Consider the following 18,151-nt stretch of genomic DNA (forward strand, 5'->3'; position numbering starts at 1 on the left):
TGCTGCATCTCTGAAGCTTCATTGGACAAACTGAGAAGCTGGTCTGAATTTAAAGCTTGAACTGGCCACGTAATCTTACTGGCCACTGAGTGGCAGTGTGGCATAACATTTGCAGTGCCAAATTCACACTTCCATAAAACAGAAAACAATTTAAGCCAATGCTGAGGATTATCAACGTTTAAATTTAAACAAGGTCCCATTATGTAAATGCCATTATACCTCTAAGTGACCGAGGATTTGATGTAAGTATGTTGAATCACTTCTTTGGCATAACGCTTTTGTGTTGTTTCTATGGCGCTAATAAAGAGAAAGGTAACCTGGTCACATGTACACAGACACCTGGTGGCCGCAAACCGTACGATTTTTTTTTCTCAAAATCAAAGGGTTTACGGCGAAAATGTAGGGGCTATTTACAAGTCCCTATTGCCACAGGTTCCTGTGGCGATATGGACTTCGCCTTATTTACAAGGCTGCCTTAAGCCGCTTAATCGCTGCCTTGTAAATAAGACCCCCACTCATGCTATACCTAGCGTGAAAGGGGCGGGCAATGGGTATTGTGGTGGGTGTTCCACCGCAACACCCATTGATTTTGATGCTGTCCCATATTTACAAGGGCGGCATAAATAGGAGGCGTCACCAAAATTAAGACTAGGGAAAACCTGGTCTTAAACAGTCACAATGAGGAGAAATGTTTCCTTCGTTGTGCAGCACATATCGAAACAGCAAAAGACCATTGATTGTTTATGTGCAGGAAGGTGACCCATCCTGTTCATAAACAATCAATTAAAAAGATTATGTTGTGCAAGTTCTATGTGTGCTGCATTAAGCAGAACACATACAAGTTTCAAAATGCCATTTCAGATTGTTTACGTGCAGGAAGGAACCCCTTCCTGCACATAAACAATCTTCCCCTCCAATGCAAGCACCCTTCAACTATGGTGCAAGGGTTATGCGTTGTTGCTAGGCAGTTAAAATTAGGGCTAGCGCAGGGGGAAATGCAGGGCTGCACCATATCCTTGTAAATAGGTTTCAGCCCTATGTTTTGAAAGTGGCGGAGTGCGGCGTTAAGCCAACGTGGCTAACTTGGAAACTGGAAACAGCAACTAGCACTGTCAGATTGATGCTCGACCGGCACTGGGAGAGGGGGTAGTACAAAGCACCGCTCCCACTTTTCCCGCTTTTGTTACAGTGGGCCGATATTGCAGCCCCCAGTGACGAAACAGACCCCCAAGGCCACAAAACCAGCCCTCACCGCTCCAGCTCCTAGGGGAAAATCCCGGTGCCCACTACGGCCAGCCCTACCTACCTAGCAGGGATCTCGAGATAAGGCATGTGATTCGACAAGGGCAGCAGAGGGCTTAGTCTCCCCTGCCCTTGTGGGTTGGCAGGCCTTCGCCTTACTCTAAGTGAGGATGTGGATCTAGTCTTAACTTAATTTTACAGTGGCATTTGGGCAGATCACCATATTACAATTTTGCTTACAAATAGAGTTCTTATGACTGTACAGCACAAAAGCCTTCCAGAGACATGTTGAGTGAGGTAAGACATCCACATTAAGTAATGTCTATGCTCTCGCAACTCTTGCCCTCTCTGACTGAGCCAGAGAAGCAATAAGGTCAGGACTGTCTCCTTCATATTTTTTACTTTATTGCATTTATTTGTATATCATTAACACTGTTAATGAATGCTCTCTTTTAATACCAACAGAGATGACTATAGTAAGTAACCAGAGTTTCTTCTTCAACTCATTGCCAGTTAAACTAAAATTATAGAGTTCACAATGACGGCACCTTTGAAGTTCTCTAAAGAAACTTAATGTAAGTCTTCTGTAGCAAAAGAGTACCATTTCACCTGAAAAATGTCACATGCCACTAAAACAGGCAGTATTGAATCCAGTTGTATGTTTCGCATTTTTGCTTTCCAGTAACAAGCACTGGCACATGGGCAAAGCCAACAGGCTTAAATCAATCAATCAGGAAAATTATAAGCGCTCTACTGACCTGTGAGGGTCTCAAGGCATTGGGTGAAGGGGGGGGATAGCAGCTCTGGTCAGTCGAAGAGCGAGGTCTTGAGGGGATTCCTGAAGATGTGCAGGGTGGGGGCGCAAACAAACACAAGGAGATGATGGACGGAGCGCTGACATTTTTCAGACACTCACCCCAGTCACAGATCTGGGTTGAATCCATCATCGTTCTTTAGCTCACTTCTCCAGCCCAGTGCAGACACAGCTATATGCAAATCAGTCTTGACCCTGGGACTCATGGGAACAGTCTAGCCCGAACTGCCAAGCCATGTCTTCCCTGGACCGGAAACAAGCATCCTGGGACCAGTTTCGGGCTAACAGCCCTCATCAGCCAGGCTAGCTTAAATTCAGGGGCAAAGTGAGCAAGGGACCCACGTCTGGGAATACGCTGCCAACTTAGGGCGAACAAGGCAAACACAAGGAGATGATGGACGGAGCGCTGAAACTTTTCAGACACTCACCCCCAGTCACAGATCTGGGTTGAATCCATCATGATGGGGGCACGCCTGATGTTGATCCGCAGCTCGTTCCAGGTCTTGGCCGAGATGTAGGAGAAATGTATTCCACCCGTTCTTGCTCTGCGAATGTGCGGAGGTTCGGCAAGGTCGGCGGATCGGAGGTTCCTCTTGGGTACAAGGAAGGAGATTCTGTTGTTGAGGTATTGGAGTCCAGTGTTGTGGAGGCATTTGTAGGCCTGGGTGAGTATCTTGAAGGTTACGCATTTCTCAACGGGGAGCCAGTGGAGGTTGCGCAGGTGCTGGGTGATGTGTTCGTGTCAAGGGATGCCGAGTACAAGTCTGGCTGCGGTGTTCCATATGGTCTGGAGTTTTCGGAGTAGAGAAGTGTTAATCCCGGCGTAGAGGGCGTTTCCGTAGTCAAGTTTGCTGGTTATGAGTGCGTGGGTGACGGTCTTCCTTCATTCGGGGGGGGGGGGCTGCCGAGGGCAATGGGCCACCAGGAATTGTCCCATGCAGAGGAAAGCGGCCCGAGGACAAGGACCTATGTCTTTTCCAAGTTGAGCTTCAGGCAGCTGCTGCTCATCCAGGATGCGACGTCTTTCATTCCTTTAAGTAAGTTGAGTCTGGTGGTGATGGGGCACTTGGTGAGGGAGAGTCTGTGCTGTCTGATGATGGCGGCGAAGGAAAACATATTAGCAGTGAAACGTATTAGCTTTGCCAATGATTTTTTACTCTAGATGGCTGACACAAATGCCCACGCATCCACAGCTGCCATCTTTTAATTGGATATCTTCAAATATTTCAAAATACAGTTAAATGTAGTCCCTTCAGATGCATGCATCTGAAGGGACTATATTTTAGTTGGACCCATATTTGAGTTGGATTTGTTGAACTACAACACATAACATTACAAGATAACATCCATGGCTAAGTGGTCACACACATGTGGGGACAGCCATCAAGGAATAGTAAAAATATTTTTTAAAGATAGCCACCTGCCCACAGTGCAGCAGGTGCGCACAATGTGCATAAGGAGTGATGACACTGGGTTGGTGGGAAAGGGGAGAACAAAGACAAAGGGAGGCTAGCAGAGAGAGAGAAAGAGATAGTGAGAGAGAAAATAGTCCCTAATATGCATTGCAATGCAAGGTCTGACATCTGCATTGAAAGTATATATCATCAATTAACACACTTTGAAACTGAAATGCTCCTAGGCTGTACAAATACAGGTGTAGAGAGGAAAGCCACTAAATCAAGAGCAGTGAAGTGACAATTTTACAACTAAACCATTGAACCATGAGCAAGGGGGCTGAACAAATACCCACTCTAAATATCTGTAATATGTTGTACTCTGCAGGTCTTCAGCAGACAACCTTTAGCCTAGAAGGTTCTATGAAAAATATAGCAGACAGAAATCTTGTCAAAAAAGATCAAGGCCACAAATTTCACTTTTACATACTTTGTATGTAAAGTCAAAAATATCAACAACAAAAAATATTGCACACTACAATAACATTCAAAAGTAGATAAATATTTCATTTTTGACACATTAACTGTAAAATATTTAAACAATTACATTACAAAATATATATTTAATATAAAAATATAAAAAAGTTATCTTACAACCATGAAATAAATAATATAATTGACAAAAGACAATAAATATATTTTAACACACATAGTATTTGAAAAAAAATATATTTACATAAAAAATATGAAACAATATTTTTTTTTACACGTGACGAGCTTCCAAAATTAAAACAGAAACATTAAAACTCCAACTAGACCAATGCCAGGCAAAGTGTTAGACTTTGGAAGGGGTCGGATTTGCTACTCCAACATAAACAGCAGTCAGGAAAGTGTTGGGTGTTGGACTTAGGGGATAGATTTACTACACCCCCCCCCCCCCCCAATGTAAGTAACAGTAGGGAAAGTGTTGGACTCTGCAGGGGCCACATTTGATACTCACACTCCAACCTCAGTAACAGTAGGGAAAGTGTTGGACTTGAACTGGAGGGGTCAGATAGGCAGAGGCCTAAATATGCAGCCTCAACCCTATCCCACCGCCTGCATTCACCTTCTTCCACTACAACCTCAGTGCTCTACAACTCCCTTGTGGCCTGAGTGTTCATCTCAGCCCCCTGCTCCATACATGCCATCCTGCTGACTCTCAAGTGAGGGTTGGTTTGAGATCCTTGCTCAGGCTAAAGAAAAGAATCGGATCCAGGTGGCTGCCTTCCTCCCCTGTGTCAAGTGATTGTGAGCCCAAGCAAAGTTGAGACAAACCACACCACCATCTTGTAGTCACCGGTGGAAGGCCAATGCTATTTAAAAGAGATGGGGCAGCATCTGTGCAGTGATACAAGATTGTGAGACTGAGGCCAATATTATGGAGGAAAAGGCTGTGGCCGGCTCAGCTTGTAGCCTCTTCCCATTCATCGCGATACGGTTCGGGTGCAGTATTTGGTTGTGACTTTTGATGAATTTCAGTAAATGTACCTGTTAAGATAACTTTCTTTACTGCACTCTCTGGCTCCTTTTAATGGTTTCGTTTAGTGGATGTCTGGTAATAGTGATTTTATTGGAAATTTGGAACAGCTGGAGCAAGTACTGAGTTTTGAGAGCTTAAAGGTTACGCATCATCTTTCATACGACAGGCTACTTAGGACCTGTGGTGATTGGTCAACACGAACATGGTTGCCACCTTGTTCATTTCTAATCTCAATTTTTTTTCTAAGTGCAATAAAAGGAAAGATGAACACAAAATGATTTCCTTCAGAGCCCAATTTTGATCTGTGTAGAGAATTAGAGCCCTTGCCATTCATTGCTCAGAAAAGTAGCTCTAATGGGCTCTCATTCAATGGAAATGGGCAACTGGATCCCGCAAAAAAGGAAACTATAGCTTATTTCTTTGAACGAAGATATGGTAAGGCATTCTAGAGTGTGTTTACATAAGATGGGAAGGCGTGACTCTGTGCTCTGCCTGGGGGGTTGTGGGCAGGCAGGCACCTTTTTCTGTATACTCTGGGACTGCCCGGTGATACATTATTGGGCGGAAGTGGTACAAATAATGGCCATGGTGCTCACCCTGGTAGCCCCCTGGATGCAAAATGACTCCTATTAAACATCACAGGTTAGGCGACATGGCCTAATTACCAAAAGACTCCGGTGTTTGTGGTCGCAGGGGTGGCTAACAGCAACATTGTGCATGCTTTAGGTATATTGGCAACCCCCCCACACACACACACCACCCCTTCCCGGATTACAGACTTGGAGTAAGACCTGAATTTGTGCCGTGAGCATGGAAAGTAGTATGTCAGAGCAGGGGTTGACGTAGGAAATAGGAAAAAGTGTATGGTGATGGGCATATTTACTGAGGCTACTGAATGTGTGGGGATGGGCGTAGGTAGTAAGAGGGGACAGCCCCTGACAGCTCTATGTTCCACAGGTAGGGGTTGGAGATCTGTTCAATACATCATGACTCCGCAGGTACTGACTATCATTCTTATGTTCATGCTATTGTCTGCTTTGCTAAAAGTGTGCACTGAACAATTGACTCAACTATTGTGTTTACTGTTCAATGGACAAACTTTAATAAACAGAGGTTAAGAAGAAGAAGTTCCGGTAATGGTTTAGGACAGACCACAGACTGGGAAACTAACACCATCAACACTACAGTGAGGGTAACAAAGTATCTTCAGACAAATCCCCACAAAAGGAAGTTGAAATGCCTATGGATTATTTGGGTATAAAAGAGGACTTCATTCTTATTCATCCCAAAGAGACTCACTGACTTGGTAGAGAGATAACCTATGTCATTATTACTCCACTGATCTCCTTGGACTATATGATACTTCCATCCTCCTCTCACAGGTAGACTAGCTGAAGATGTCTTCAGCAAAGAAGTAGAACACTTTATAGAAGTAATGCAGGAATCTGATTCTACAATCTTAGAACTGGCATTGCTGTTACCTCTTAACCACCCCCCATGTATTCAGTTTCAAATATGCCATCTATCTAAACATTTCTGCAAAAACATGTGGGTGCGCAAGATTATTTTCTATTCATATTACCTGGCATATTGGAAGGTTTATTACATAATGGTCAGTGGAGGCTGGTCGTCTTTGAAAGAGGTCTGACGTGAATACAGCCGTACATTTTCCCAAGTGGGTGTGCACAGCTTTTACTAGGAAAGAGAGAGTGCTATTGAAGATTATTTTGAAAAGTTAAAAGGGTTCATGTTACTGCATAATTTTCAGATTAACTAGTTAAAATCCATCATCATTGTGTGGTGATGATAGAGTTATGTTTACATTCGAACAAGCCAAGATTAGGCAGCATTGTGGATGGGTCATCTTTATGCAATAGGTGGCCACAATGTTTTGAAGAAGGCCAGTCTATCTTCAAAGATGGCCCCCAGTTTTCCTTGGATAGTCCTACCCAGATGACTACAGTAGATGCCAGTTGGACCTGAAAAGGAGCAAATTAATGTATACATCACAGCAAGGTAGTTTGAACATCAAGTGTCACACTCTCTGATGTTACATACAATATTGAAGCAATAGTGTTGTGTTTGTATGCAGAAATAAAGGGACTGCAGTAAACACACTGCAAGACTGCTACTCACCCAACAATCACAAATGAGCACTTGCAAGGAACTCATTGGTTTACAATGACATGTAATAAGTCCAAAAAGTCAATCAATCAATCAATCAAAGCATTTGTATAGCGCGCTACTCACCCGGAGGGTCTCAAGGCGCATGGGGGGGGGTCCTCTACTGCTTGAACAGCCAGGTCTTGAGTTGCTTCCTGAAGGAGAGGTGGTATTGGGTCAGGCGGAGGTGGATGGGGAGGGAGTTCCACGTCTTGGCAGCCAGGTAGAAGAAAGATCTTCCTCCTGTTGTGGCTCTTCGGATGCGGGGAACGGCGGCGAGGGCGTGCCTGGTTGATCGTAGCTGGCGGGTGGGAGTGTAGAAGGTCAGGCGGTCATTGAGGTATCTGGGGCCTTGGTTGTGGAGAGCTTTGTGTGCGTGGGTGAGGAGTCGGAACGTGATTCTCTTGCTGACGGGGAGCCAGTGCAGGTCTCTCAGGTGTCCGGCGATGTGGCTGTGTCGGGGGATATCCATGATGAGTCGTGCTGAGGCGTTCTGAATGCGCTGGAGTCTTTTCTGGAGTTTGGCTGTGGTTCCGGCGTAGAGGGAGTTGCCGTAGTCCAGTCGGCTGGTGACGAGGGCCTGGGTGACCGTCTTCCTGGTTTCGGTGGGGATCCACCGGAAGATCTTGCGTAGCATGCGTAGGATGTTGAAGCATGATGAGGAGACGGCGTTAACTTGTCTGGTCATCGAGAGGGAGGAGTCCAGAATGAAGCCCAGGTTGCGTGCTTGGTCTGTTGGTTTGTGTGCGCTGCCCAGGGCAGGGGGCCACCAGGAGTCGTTCAGGCGGAGGGTGATGATCCCAGGATGAGGACTACCGTCTTATCTGAGTTCAGTTTCAGGCGGCTGCTCATCATCCACTCGGCTACGTCTTTCATCCCTTCGTGTAGGTTGATTCTGGCGGTTGCGGGGTCGTTGGTGAGGGAGAGGATCAGCTGGGTGTCGTCGGCGTAGGAGAGGATTTTGAGGTTGTGCTGGCGTGCGATGGCCGCAAGGGGGCTCATGTAGATGTTGAACAGCGTGGGGCTGAGTGATGAACCTTGTGGTACGCCGCAGATGACTTTGGTGGCCTCGGATCTGAACGGGGGGAGGCGGACTCCCTGTGTTCTTCAGGCGAGGAAGGAGATGATCCATTCCAGTGCCTTCTCCTGGATTCCGATGTTGTTCAGGCGCTACACTAGGGTGCGGTGGCAGACAGTGTCGAACGCTGCGGAGAGGTCCAGGAGGATGAGGGCCGCTGTTTCCCCGTTGTCGAGCAGGACTCAGATGTCGTCGGTGGCTGCGATGAGGGCGGTCTCAGTGCTGTGGTTGGCCCGGAAGCCGGACTGTGAGTGGTCGAGGGATCCATTAGTCTCGAGGAAGGCGGCCAGCTGTCTGTTGACGGTCTTCTCGATGACTTTGGCAGGAAAAATAAGGAGCGAGATGGGGCGGTAGTTTTTGAGGTCGGTGGGGTCCACTGATGGTTTCTTCAGTAGTGCGCTGAGTTCGGCGTGCTTCCAGCGCTCTGGGAAGGTGGCGGTGTCGAAGGAGGTGTTGATGATGTCCCGGAGATGGGGTGCGATGACGGAGTCGGCCTTGTTGAAGACGTGGTGAGGGCAGGGGTCAGTTAGTGATCCGGAGTGGATGGAGTTCATCGTGCGGATGGTGTCTTCGGTGTTGACCGGGGTCCAGGCGCGGAGGGTGGTGGTGGGGGCGTTGGTACGGTCGTAGGGTGCGTCCGCTGTGTGCTGAAACTGTTGTGTATGTCTGCGATCTTGCTGTGGAAGAACGAGGCGAGCGAGTTGCAAAGGTCTTGCGAGGGAGTGATGTCGTTGTTTCCGGCGCTGGGGTTCGAGAGCTCTGTGACGATGTTGAAGAGTTCCTTGCTGTTGTAGGCGTTGTTGTCCAGTCGTTCCTTGAATGCGGTTTTCTTGGTGGTGTGGATCAGCTGGTGGTGTTTTCGGGTGGCGTGCCTGAGGGTGGTCATGTTGTCTGTAGTCGGGTCTCTGCGCCAGGCTTTCTCAAGGGCCCGGCAGTTCTTCTTGGAGCTGTTGAGTTCGTTGGTGAACCAGGATGCTTTCTTGCTGCCGGGTCTGACGGGGGGGGGTCTTCAGTGGAGCGAAATCGTCCGCGCAGTTGGTGATCCATCTTGTGAGGTTGTCGGCGGCTTGGTTGGGGTTCGTTGAGCTGCCTACTTGTACAGTGCTTAAGCCACCTTTTGTCTGTTTTATTTAAAGCAGAGCAAGCAAACAAGAGCAGTGCCAGGCATTAAATATGCTGTTTACCATGGATATCATCTAAGTTAAAGTAATAAAGAAAACAACCTTAACAGCAAGAGTCAACCAGAGTTAGAAGGTGGGGGAAATCATTTGTCATCGCTATCGACAGCTAATATGAATCTGTAACCCAACAAGGCCAACCCAGGATATCATCTTTGATAGATTTAATACCATTACAATGAATAATGGGAGCATTTGCTTACTCTGGTGTGAAGCAAACCAATAATTGTAATTGTATTTATATAGAACTTGCTACCCTGAAGAGACATTGAATCACTTTTCGGCGAATATCATGGTACTCCGTGAACCAAAGGATTAGTATAGGGAAATATAAATTGTTAATCTAAGTAAATAATATGCAAAAATATAATTATTCACCAGCCATGCCCTCTGTAAAACGACTTCTCTCTGTCAAGTTTGCACCACTTAACACCGGTCTGCTATTCCAGATACTGATAACAGCCCTCATTTTTTAAAAAAAATATTCTATGGGCGAATTTGGCGGATTGGCGGTCTGAGAATTTGCGCGAAATGGCAAAAAAATCTATGAGTTTGCAGATTTTCCCGCGAACTCGCGGATTTTGTTGCCATTTGCACAAATAATGTGACATGTGTGTCTGTAACCTTGCCACCGTGCCAAAAGGCACAGAGGTTCCTCGAGTGAGCTGTCCATCATAGTGAGGAAAGGGTGGGAAGATGTTGCATACCCTAGTGTGTATGTGGCGGGGCCAAACGGGCGGGGCTTCTATGCGAGTTCTTGTTCATAAAGGGTCAGAGACCAATCAGAGCAGCAGAGGAGAAGAAAGCTGCCTCCTGGTCACAGTAAGTACACGGGGATTGCGCTAGAGAAATTCGTGAATGCAAGGACCTCCATCAAGGATTACATCTAATTGTAGATAGTAGATATGGGGAGGAAGCACACCTGGACCGTGCTCACTAGTTGTTTGGGCTGACCAGAATGCGCGACTGAATTAGAGCTTCAACTCGGGCACCTGCTTTTATCTTGAGGGTTAATTTTTGTGACAGAAGCATCGTGCCAGAATGAATCCTGCCTGCATATTTATCCACGATGATGACACCGGTTGTGCTATACCTCTGATCAACTGGAGTACTTTCTACTGGCTAATCAGTAAGTGCTACCTCGTTGGGTAAATGTATAGTGCTTTTCCTACACTGACTGGGTGTGAGTGTTTGATTGGTTCAGATGCTCCGTCCATCACCACCCCCTTTTGTACTGCTTTGTTCACAATAAGTTGACAGGGTATGCTCAGACGTGAGTCCCTTGCCACTTTGCCAGGAAGCTTGTTTCCGGTCCAGGGAAGGCATGGCTTGGCAGTTCGGGCTGGACTGTTTACATGAGGCACAGGGTCAGACTGATTTGCATATGACCATGTCTGAACTGGGGTAGTAGTGTGGGCTAAAGAACGGTGATGGATTAAACCCAGATCTGTTGACTGGGTGTGAGTGTTTGATTGGTTCAGATGCCCCGTCCATCACCACCCCCTTTTGTACCGCTTTCCTACACTGCAGCTGCATGAAGGGCCAGAAGATTTGCCTCCAGTGATTGTGTGTGCCTGTAACTTTGGTCCCTTGAGTGAGCTGGCCATAAAAAAAAAAAAAAATCCACCCGCTAGCGAATTTGCAAATTTTTGGGCAATTTCGCGAGATTCCCAGATCGCTAAATTGCCGAAAATTCGCAAATTTCACGAGTGGAACGGATTTTGCGCCCATACTTAATTTAATCTTCATCAGGACTGAGCTGGGATGGCCCTTGGTGGGATAGTAGCGCATTGCAAATGTGGTTGTCAGTAGATGTGCAAGTTAGTGTCACTCTTTTTGAATTTCTTTTTTATTGACTATAACAATCCACAATACAGATTTCACAAGCAGTGCACATTTTAGATCACAGTAATCCTTCACGCAGCACACCTGGACAATTTCTGCAGATGACATTCCCATTGTGTGGGTCGTTCATATCTTTCAGACTTGTGGCTAATCAGAAGAAATTTGGGATAGTAAATTAGGTGGCTTACATATATCCCCCCTGTATGCATTCCATTTTTCTCATATCTGCATCCATTTATTCGGTCACCCTCTGGATAGGTATACTGTTTTCTCTCTAAACATGCACCAGTCCATGTCATTCTTCCAATCCTGCTCTTTCGGGACGTCTTGATCTCCCCATTTACTTGCTATGTTCCTCTTTACGACCATATAGCTCAATGCGACCCATGTCCTCTCTTAACTACCCTAGTGTGTTGGTTCCCTTATATTCAATAAGCAATTTTTGGCTTCCAGTATTATTTCTCCATCAAGTACTTCTCCCATGCACCCGGCGATATCATTCCAGTATTTATGTATACCTGAACATACCCATATAATATGGAAAAATGTGCCCTCTCTGCCACACTTTCTTCTACATCTGGGGTTCTCCATATATCCCATCTTGACCAAGGAGGGCCCGTGACATAGATTCTATGCAAAATCTTGAGCTGACCCAGTTTAAATTTAGAGGCTAAGGTAACCTCCTTTGGTGATGCCAGTGCTTCTTGCCAGCCCTCCTCCTCCAGTCCCGATAAGTCCCCCTACCATTCGTCATGGAGTTGCGAAAGAGGATCAGGTGAATGATAAATCAATTTCAAGTAAGTCATTGGAATTGCCTCTATTTGCATACCCGTCCAGCAGTCTATCCTTAAGTGGCGAGGCCTCGGGAGGAGTCACTTCCTCCGGGAACGCTGTCTGTAGGGCATGTCTTATCTGTAAATAACGGGATCTTTCCATTTCCGCCAGTTCGTGAACTTGTTGCAAGGCTGCGAAGGGTATTACCGCCCCCTTTTTCCAGAGATCTCCTACTCGTAGTTACTGTCACTCTTGCAATATAAATGTCACACTTGTGGGTTCATGAGCTACCAAATGCATCTGAGCAGCGATGGTGCAAATTGTGAACATGATTTCCGAAATACCAGTTTCACTTCATGCAAGATTAAATGGAGCAGTTGTTTTATTGAAGCATTTTTCTGTGAGATGCTTATGTAACTTGTTTTTGCCTTTACTCACCACTGGCTTTGTGAAATAATACCTTTGTTTTAATCAGGTGTCTGCTGGCTTAGTTTTCGCTCCTTGTCTCCATTATGTCCCTGCCAACCACCTCTCCACGGTATTGTAAAGAAATGCCCTGTAGAATCCTTTACTGAATCTGGTTCACGATTGTAGGTTACCAGAAACATTTTACACCATGAAAAGACCCCCACATTTCTGAGCCTTTTTTGACACAGGGGTATATTTAAAAAAATTACTGCTAAGCATTTTCATGCTGTTTACGGCAATTTTTCTACTGCTGCCGACCGCCAAATCCTATCGCTATGTGTGTAATGTATTTACATCACTACATGGCGTAAGGGTCAGTTAGCGACCCCAAAAAATGCAGCGAACTCTAGCGTCAAGGCGAGAAAAATATTCACGTCAGGGCCACTATGCAGAAGTTATTAGATGTGTTGTGAGAGTACACTTAACCATTGAACAAGTATCCTGCGTACACTGCAATGCAAAACACCTTGAGGCCAGTGTCGACCATAGCTTTGACAGTATTTGGTATCCATTCATCGTGTATCTGCACTGGCAACAGAAGTTCCAGGCTTATGTTGGCATCCAGGGTAGTGTGTAGGAACCTAGAAAAGATTGCCTGTGATACTTCTGCCACTCTGGCAATGGTAGGTTGAAAAGTTTCTGATGCCAGCTTGTTGATGACAGCGAGTACCTTGGTCTGTGGAGGGATGTTGGTGCAGAGCTGGGATGTGGGCTTCAGGCCAGGTGCTATCTGGTTCAGGAGGTGGAATAGGGACCCTTTCTTAAGCATTTAATGGGCTATGACCTCCTCTTGCCAGAGGTGAATGAAGGTTATCCTCTGGTAGTAGATCTGCTCCCTTCCACAGCACTGCCGTGGTGGTGGTGGTGATTGTCATGACCCTGGTTCCTCCTGTCCTTGCACATTGCATGCACTCACTCTTGTCCGAACTTGGAGTGTAAATATTGCTACTATTGTGGAACTGTCCAACATGTTGGTATTTTAACTGTCCCAATGTATCATTTGTGCTACTGATCTGATTAATACCTGGTGGCAGTGGTTGTTCCATCAATTACATGTTTTTGTCCAACAATGATTGTATACATGAGGAACATTAGTTTCGTGAAAGACTTTAAGCACATTGCATTCGCAAACTTGGCACATGTCCACACAGCCATAGACAAGCACACATGGCCTAATTGATGGTGACACATTGTCAACACACCTCTACATGTGGCAGCTCAAGCGCTAGACTATAAAAGATGCTCAAACTAACTGCAGGCACTTGCCCTCATCAATGCTACCTTATCCGAGCGCCTCCTGTCTTCGGCGCCAATCTAACTGGCGTCTCTGCTCCCCAACGGTTTCTGGTTGTTCATCTCTCCTTCTTCCACGGTTCAGATGGTTCCAGAGAGTCTCTGGCTTTCCTCAATTTCCGAATCTGTCAGAATCTAACACTTCTTGAAGGGTGGCACTAGGGAGACACAAGAAGGATGAATGTTTATTTCTCCTTGTTTTTTACTTTACTTTTTCTATGTGTTCTGCAGTCTGCAGCACACATGGAAAGAGGAAATCACCTCTTGTGATTGGTTTTGTGCAGGGAGGTGTCCCTTGTACCAAAGTGCAGGTGTGCCTCTGTTGGCGCATGGCAGCCCATTGTGCGCCAGCGCTGGGGAAAAAGGCAGGAATGTAACATATGTTATTCATATGGCGCATTCCTTCCCATTTCTTTTGATGAAGGGCAGAGCTGCAGGATTCCTTGAGGTGCTGCCCTGTGCCAAAACCTCATAAATGAGGACCCTATTATACAAGTGTGTTAGCGTAATTTTTATGACCAGATATTTCCTAGAGGTAAGAAACTGCCACTAATGTGACTTAGCAACAGCTTTTCTTTTTTTAGCGATGTACAAGTAAATCCTTGTAAATATCATGTTGTGTGTTTTTTGCAGGAGTTTTTTTATGGGAACTCCTACCTTGCATCCCATTTTCAGTAAATCACGCTAAGCAAAGCGGTGTTGTGAAACATTTACGCTATCACCTAAAAAATGCCGCTAACTAGGCTTTGATTCAACTTGTAAATATGGCGAAAAAAGCTGCAGGAGCATCAAAAAATTGATGCTACGGCGGCATTAAATCCTTGTAAATATGCCCCACAGTGCCTTTGGATAGTATGGTCAACTAAAACTTGTAAACCATTTTCACATTAAAGATAACATATTTTGCAGATAAATTGAAGTTAATTGAATCGCACCATCTGATGAGCACACCAACCGCCTTTCACACCAGGCCGTACTAGCCTTGACGGGCACCGGGCTTTTCCCCGGTGGGCCGCTAGGGTGGGGGCCGATTTTGAGCCCTTGGGGGCCGTTTTTGTACAGGGCCGTTTTTGCAGCATAGGTGCAAAATCGGCCCCTGTAACAAAATTGGCCGAAACCGGCCCTGGCAAACAGCTCGACCGCTCCCAGGGGGGCAGGCCGAGCTCTTTGCCAGGGCCAGTTTTGGTTCCCAGTCCGGCCCTGCTTTCACATATATCCAGTTATACCCATGGACTGTGCATTTGTACCTCATTAACCTGACTCCTTCCTTTAAAAAGTGTCTGATGATTACATTTGTAGAATGGGAGAGACTCTGGGGATATATTTATCTCTTTTGAACTAATTATGGGCACAGTTAGCCTACGTGTAATGTTAATTTAAAATTATGAAGCATGAAATTTCGCCCAAAATATATTCACCTCTTTATACTGTATACAGCAGTATTTTACACATGCATAGTACTACTTTTAAACTGTGTTAGAAGTAAAGCTAAAGAGCTTCATAACGCAAACATTCACCTCCGACCCACCTTCTCAAAACTGATCAGTGTTTTGCAGATTCTGACATTCCTTAATAATGTGCACATTTTTGGTTCCCTATATAATGAGTCAAAATGTCAATATCACAGCAAGGCAGACACAGCACTGGTCTTGTTATATTTCAGTTCAATAATACATTGTACCACAAGGACCATTTGCCTGCCCCGGCCAGCTACCCTTTCTCCAGCTATTCACTCACACGTACTCCCAAGCAGAAACATGCACATGGGCATTCACACATGCTTACACACGCGCTAAAACCCTAAGGTGGTAAAAAGAGAGGAGTGTGCAGTTCAAACGGTTTCAGGAAAAATTATGCATAATCCCAATCAAATGGGAAGGCCTGGAAAATATTAATATGATGCTTAAAATATATTGTGCTTGCCCCATGATTTAAAGAGTCTTTTACAGAAGTATCTATTGAGGCCGGAAAAATGTGGCTCAAAAAACTGAAAGAGTTTCCAATCTCTCAGAGACCAATAAGACCAAGGGTCAGATTCTGAAAGCTGATAGGCAATGCAGCACAGCTGATCCCGTGCTGCGTCGCGTGACAGGGAGGGAACAGAAGAGCACCATGGGCCTCACTTATGAAAAGTGACGCATCGCTGCGTGAAAACAACGATGCGTCACTTTTCACTGCGCACTCCTTGCGACACCAATGATGCGTCATATTTAATGTATGACGCATCATGTCGCAAGGACTTACAGATACGTCAGTATTTCTGACGCATCTGTAAGCGCAAAAGTGACGCATTGCTGGAGTGTGTCACAAAAGTGACGCAACTCCAGCAATGCGTCCTTTCACATGGGGAAAGCCCCATGTGAAAGGGCTTGCGTCAGTCGTACGCCTGCTGTGAGGCAGGCGCAAGATTTTGACGCAACAGCATCCTAAAAGTGACGCTGTGAAATCTCATAGATTTCACTGCGTCACTATTACGAGGTTTTTTGCGGGGGAACGCCCCCTCTGCATACATTATACCTGACGCAGGTATAATGTGGCGCAGGGGTTTAAAAAGTGACGCATCTACCTAGATGCGTCACTTTTTAAATATGGCGCAACAAGGCGCATTTTGTACGCCGCTGGTGCGTCACAACAAGTGACGCACCGGCGGCGCAAAACTGACGCAAGGCCTCATAAATAAGGGCCCATATTTACATAGAAATGGCTCTCTCCTTCCCTCTCCCTAGCACCGGCACTGATTTCGGCTGCCGAGCGCCACACACACACTTTAGCGCCATAGCACTCGGTTTTGTGCTTGAGTTTAGTATAGGTTTTGTCCAGGAGGGGTATCCTTCCTCTACAAAATACTATGCTTAGATAAGTGCAAACGCTTTTCCTACTTTGTAAGTGTGCTGCACTGTGGAAAAACAAAAGAGAATTGAAAGCATTTCTCTGTTTAACGTCTAATATCCAGCAGCATTAATTGTTGGCCCTGTACCTTTTCTACTGATGTTTGAGAATAGGGTTTAGTATCAAAAAGCATGGGTGGTAGCACGGTACACGCATGCCCCATCCATCTAAAGCCCACTTGATGCAAAGCAATGAGGAGCAGTATTTTGCGCTGCTTTGCATTACTTTTCCATACAAAGCAACGCAAATACCAATTAGCATTGGCGTGTGAACCCCAAAAAATTTCTAGCAGCAGTTTAGCGTTACAAAAGTAACTTTAACCCGATGCTAACATTTTGAGAATCTGGGCGCAAGTCTTAGCGACACTGGTGTTGTAAAGTACAAATAGGAACACAGGAAGAAAAGGAAAAAAATTGCAGACTCATCAAAATTAGTGCTGAAACCCCAGCACTACCTATACAAAAAGTAAGTATCTGTGTTAGTCATGCCCAGGTCTGTAAAACAATGAGGAAGGAAAAAGAGGCAGCGTTAGGCCAATCTGTCTCTTTCTCCTACCAGCTAGCACCAGGATGAGGTTGACCCAGAGGCCAACACAGCAGAATCCTTATCTCGAGATATTGGATACATTTAACTTAACACAGACTCAAGCCAATAAGTAACTGCTAAAGTAATTTCTGATCCCACCTCCTCCGTTCTTGACTTTGTTGATATGTTTCCAGTGGAGGGAATCCCCATCAAAAAGAACTAGGCCCAGATATCCAAATAATTTGAGTTGGCACAGTGACACAAAGGACAGAAAATCAACGCAGAGCTATGCATGGTATTTACTATCCAATACAAAATGTGTTATTTGCTGGAAAGGGACTCTTCTCTACAAAACAAAAAAACGCTTTACACTGCTTTGATCGCTTACTGGTGCAGATCAGCACAAACACCCATAGGTCATGTCACAAAAACCCACCTACTAAGATAGCCAGACATTGTATTAAGAATGAATGCCTAATTAAAGAAGACATAAACAAATATAAATATTATATGATATGGAGGTGCTCCCAAGTCAGGATAGCGACCATAATCCCCTGTGTTGTAAGTTTAATTGGGGCATCCTTAAAGACAGGAGAGTGAATGCCCCCATAATGACAACCAAAGAGATCATCCCATGCAATAACAACCGCAGATTGAAATGGGACAAAGCTAACCTGAAGGAGGACGACCTAGGAACCATTAAATCCCTGGTGGAGGGCCTGAACTCTGACCTGGTGGCCTGGGACTGTGAAAACCAGACTAGTACGTTTCCTCACACTTCCCTTGACACAGCTTATAAAGCTACAATTAAACAAGTTGGTCATTTTTTTACCTCCAAAGGGAAAAGTCACAAAAAAACTATCACACCTCCCATCTCAAATAAACCTTGGTACTCAGACCAGTGTAAGGGCAAAAGGAAAAATCTGACAAAAGCCCTGCTTTCTAGGGATCCTTTGCTGGTTAGAG

This window comes from Lissotriton vulgaris, chromosome 4_1 (genome assembly GCF_964263255.1).
Source record: "Lissotriton vulgaris chromosome 4_1, aLisVul1.2, whole genome shotgun sequence".
Classification (NCBI taxonomy): domain Eukaryota; kingdom Metazoa; phylum Chordata; class Amphibia; order Caudata; family Salamandridae; genus Lissotriton; species Lissotriton vulgaris.